The sequence below is a fragment of the Chlorocebus sabaeus genome, chromosome 29 (genome assembly GCF_047675955.1).
Source record: "Chlorocebus sabaeus isolate Y175 chromosome 29, mChlSab1.0.hap1, whole genome shotgun sequence".
NCBI lineage: Eukaryota > Metazoa > Chordata > Mammalia > Primates > Cercopithecidae > Chlorocebus > Chlorocebus sabaeus.
Window position 1 is genome coordinate 10565754 of NC_132932.1, and position 5154 is coordinate 10570907.

Consider the following 5154-nt stretch of genomic DNA (forward strand, 5'->3'; position numbering starts at 1 on the left):
TGTGCTTTCCCACTATTATGCAGAATGGGGGAACTCCTGTCTTTGGCATTCCTTTCTTCTAACCACTTCTTACAGTTTTTCTCTCTTTTCTACCTTGAGTGGAAACTCTTCAAGAGACGATATGTTGAAAGTTGGATTTTGTATCCATTATGACACCTAGCAGAGTCCCTTAAATATGATGAAAGTTTTGAATAATTGCTTCTTGAATAAAATTATAATTAATTAAATGCTAATACAGGTTCTTTATTAGCTACTACTCCTCTTTTTGTATAAATTCCACTTTTCCTGTCTTTCTTCTCTGGATAGATTGATCAGTTGATTTATCTGAATGTAATTATTTATAGTCATCTGTTTGTATTTTTAATTATATAATTACAGTGCTCCTTGAAATAAAGGTTAATTTTTAATTGTTGTAATCCTTGCTCCTAGAATTTGGGTTTCATTATCCTGGCATATATAGACCCAAAGTAACGTATTATTAAACTAAACTAATTTGAGCAGTTTACTATCAGGACTTCAAGTTTCACTTCTTTGTCACTTTCATTCTTGTGCTGTAAACCTTGTCGTATCATGTATCAGGTCCGGCAAGACCTCAATCCAGGTTCAAGAAATAAAATGAAGGCACACCACTTCATTTGTAGTCTTGAAAGTTTTAATATTTTTTAGAGATTAAAAATTGTTTAAATCACATTGTTTACATGAATGACTTGATTTCCACCCTTCTAAATAAAATATGCAGTGGGATAATTTATGTAGCATCACACGTTCTTTGATTCTTGGTGCATCGTGTACGCACATCTGAGCACAGGTATAACAAAGCCTGCCTTACTGGATTATGGTGAGGAAAGGGGAGAGTGCATATTTAAAAAACAGATGAAGTGGCTGTGAACAAGCAGCAGGGAAGAGAGTTAGAGATATGGACTGAGTAGCCACAATATTTGGTTTCAATACCAACCCCCCACTTTGTTGTTATACAGGCTCTCCATGCCTCAGGTTCCTCACCTGTAAAATGGAAATAAATGCAGCCTCTTAGGGTTCTTGGAAGCAACCCAGGACATAGGGATGTAATGTGCTTGTATAGCATCTGGCAGATGGTGGCTTTTATACCCACACTATTAGCTCTCATTTCTTACGAATTGGTTATGAATTAATCAGCCTGTCTGCATTTGCTATGGGTTAGTCTACTCTGGGTCAAGACACAGTCAAGTTTACGCTTATTTGGCCTGCACAACTGACCAGCATCCTGTTTCTTAGTTACATCTAAGGCTACCTGTTTCTTAGTTACCTGTTTCTTAGTTACATCTGTGTAGGCTGGGTGTGAAGGAGGTTGGCAAGGTTGAGGGGAAAAAACAAGGACTCTGAGCATTAAATAGAGTATATGCCGCCCTCCACCTACTCTACAAGATTAAAGAGGTGGATTTTCAAGCAGTTCTTCAGACTAACTAATTTGTATGTATATCAAGAATTCAACTGGAGAAATTTTTTTTTAAAGGAGCGGGGGCAGGGGGGCGAAATATGATGCTCTCACAGCCCCAGTGGTGTTGCCACATTCATTTTACTAGCGCGTTCATTCTTTAGTACTTTCATGGCTTGACATGAGGGAGGAATTCGCATGTCATGGAAGATAACATCTCACTGTTGCCAAAGGAGTCTATTCAGACATGCATGTTAGTGGGTTGATAACTTATTCGGTATTGCAGAGGACTCAAAGATAGACATTTCGCCTTTTATCTGCATCTCTGTGCTCCCTGCATACTAAAGATAGTGCAAAACAGTCAGATACATCTTAACTAACCCACACAGAAAAGAGGGACTTTTGCTAGCCTGCTGTAAGGGCTGCAAAGTTAAAGGAACAAGGTGTCACATAGCCTAATGACAAATGAATTAAACATGTTTATGCACCCAACGTGAGCTGTCTGTGAATGTAATTTTAAAGCACAAATCTAGTGATAATTTGGCAAGAAGTGTAAAATAAATAGAATCTAAACATTTTGGCTGCTGTCTGGAAGGGGTGAGATAAAAGAGTGAATAGTGAGGTTGCAATAATAAAAAAAGTAGGTTAAGTTATAAATGAAAATTTTCATATTAGTTGACATGTATTTTGGGGTAGAGGAAGGAAAAATGAGAACTTATTTAAACAATGGCTCTAACATGCATTAAAACAGAGAACACTCTAATTCCCTGTGCATTCTTAGACAGATGAGTACCAGGACTACCTGTTAGACACATGAGTACCAGGACTATCTGTTAGACACTGTACAAAAGCATTATCTATCCTCTATGTTGCACTAATCATTGACTACTTATTCTTTATTCTAATAGTATTTTTTTCTCTATCATAATTATTTATGGGTGTTATTGAATGGGATTTATTAAAGATTATGTGCTAAATACATTTCAAATACATGAGAGAAAGTTGGCCACAAAGACAGTGATCTAATTATTTAGGTCAAGAAAATCAAAGTAACATTGATAAAAAAAAGAAAACTAAAGCCAAAAAGTAACATTTAGAGTCAACATTTCTAATTGACTTTTCATATTCAGTTAGAATTTGTAGTGTGATGAAAATATAAAACTGTTGTTATGTACATAGCAAATTGTTTTTTTAATACAAAACAAAAACTGTTGATGGTCACTGTTGTTCTTTTTACAGTGCTTGAAAACAGATTGGAAGAATATGAACCAAGATGAAAGAAAGTGGTTCATTCGATCGGAAGATTTCATGTGATTTCTATTTTGTGCTTTCTATTTTTGTCCTAGGTATTGCTAAATATAGGTTAACTTTGTATATCTAAAATTAACATGTATATTTTATAACCATGAAAATGTGTGCTTCTTAAAAATATTTGCTATATTAACATTGTTTATATGTATGAACCATATTGCTCCCAATTTTATTTCAATCCTACATTCTACTTAATATCTTTGCAAGCCTCTTCTAAATATGTTCAATATCGAAAAAAACTACTAGCAGACCTGCAAAAGTTTGCCCCAGACACCATTTAGAAAAATATATAGTGTTTTTCATGGCCAAGTGACAAAATACATGATTTATTTAGAAACTTCACCAGTCCTCAGTACAGTAAGCTGCAATGCACTTATCACTCAAAAATGGGTTCAAATTATTCCAAATAAAATTTATAGTTTAGTAGCTGTTAGAAGAATCCTAGATATTATTAATACATGTAACTAAAAGTATTATACATTTAGCAATATACAATCTGTTCACACTCTTTAAAGCAGGGGTGTCCAATCTTTTGGCTTCACTGGGTCACACTGGAAGAAGAATTGTCTTGGGCCACACATAGAATACACTAACAGTAACGATAGCTGATGAGCTAAAAATTAATAATGATAATAGTCTCACGTTTTAAGAAAGTTTACAATTTGCGTTCGACTGCATTCAAAGCCATCCTGGACAGCATGTTGCCTGGAGGCAGCAGGTTGGACAAGCTTCCTTTAAAGCGTTTGTGCTGATGTTTCTACTGTAAATTTAAGCAATATATTAGCCATACCTCTCTGGTTTAACTCCCTCTCTTGCTTTCACTTGACTTTTAAAAAATATTTGTACTCTTGCTAGCATAACAAAAAGTGATGTGGACAACAAATGTGTTTATCTTGTAACTACAGAGAACTAATCTGAAAAATTCAGGTACCATCTAAAATTGTCTAATCTGTTTAGCTATTCATGATAAGTTAGAAAAGTTCACTCTTCGCCTTCGTGCAAAGTAGCTCTCCTTTTAAAGAAAGTTCCTTAGCTTTAGCACTTCCTAGCATTTTCCAGATGGGCACAAGATTCCTTTCCTTCATTTTCCAGTCCTACGGTGAGCGAGTTCTGATTGGTCAGCAGCTTCATGGAAATCCTCGAGTGCATAGGTACATCACTAACTCAATAAATATTTAAAAATAAATTATAAGTGTAAATACATTTTTATAGTAAGGCTGTATGCTTTAAAATATAAATCTATAATATTTATATATAGACTGCTATTATGCAGCAGTCATAATCTCCTATGAGAATAGCTGATGTTCTATGCCTTTGCATCCCACCTGGAATGATTTTAACTTTCAGCTTCTCTTCAAGAGCACCTGGATTTAGCCCCTGTGACTTACGGCTGCATCAGTTCATACAGAAATGTGTTGTACCACTCCAAAGGAAGTAGTTTATCTTCTACATGACAACACCTGCACATCTCCAAAAGCTAAAATAACTCTGAACACGCAAAGCCAGCATGGCTTTCAAAGGAATCCAGACACTAATTATAAACCTGGTAAGCAGGAATTTGCAGAAATAGAACAGAGCCATGCTGGGAGATCTGTCTTTCATTGTTTGTCTATTTATAAATTGATGTTGGACTAAACTCCTGGGTAATTTGACTTAAACACATGACACAATGCTAATAATTCAGAAATTAGTTGATTTGGGAAGAATTGGTAAATAATCTTTTGTCCAGCAAACTTTTTCTTTGATTTTTCAAATTAATTTGTGGGCTCAAATGCAATAGTGTCAGCACGTTCAATATTTTGGTTTCTTCTTTAGAACTAACAGTAAGTCCCCTCAATATATAACATGAGAGATGTTTTCCCTATATGCTTACTCCTATTTCCTAATCACTGTTATTAGCTATTTGTTTATATTTTTAATACATAGAATCTAAATGTACCCAAATACACTAACACAAGAGAAATACCTTTTCCTCATAAAGTATTTATGAATATCAATTTTATGGGAATTTCTTTGATGCTTCTGGTAAGATCCAAATGCATTTCAGGTCCATAGTGACGTCAGGATGAAAATTGCCCTGTGTTATGGTCAACTTCACATCCAATGGATTGTGTCCATAAATTTACATGTCCCTAATACCTCTGGCTATAGGTTTGAGCCTGATAAATGTGACACCATTGGAGGTCCATTAAAAATGTGGCCCACATTAGATGCATCCATTAGATAATACTTTATTCATTGACAGCTTGGTGAATCTTGTTTTAAATCTCTTTTGCCTATGCTCAAACAAGAAAGCTAGCAAGGAATATTGGCATAAACTCATTTTCAGTAGATGTTTTATAAATATTGTTCAATATTGTTAACAAAATATTGTAAAATGCCATTATCCACTAAGGTAATCAGCCACATAACTTCAACTAGAGTCTCTA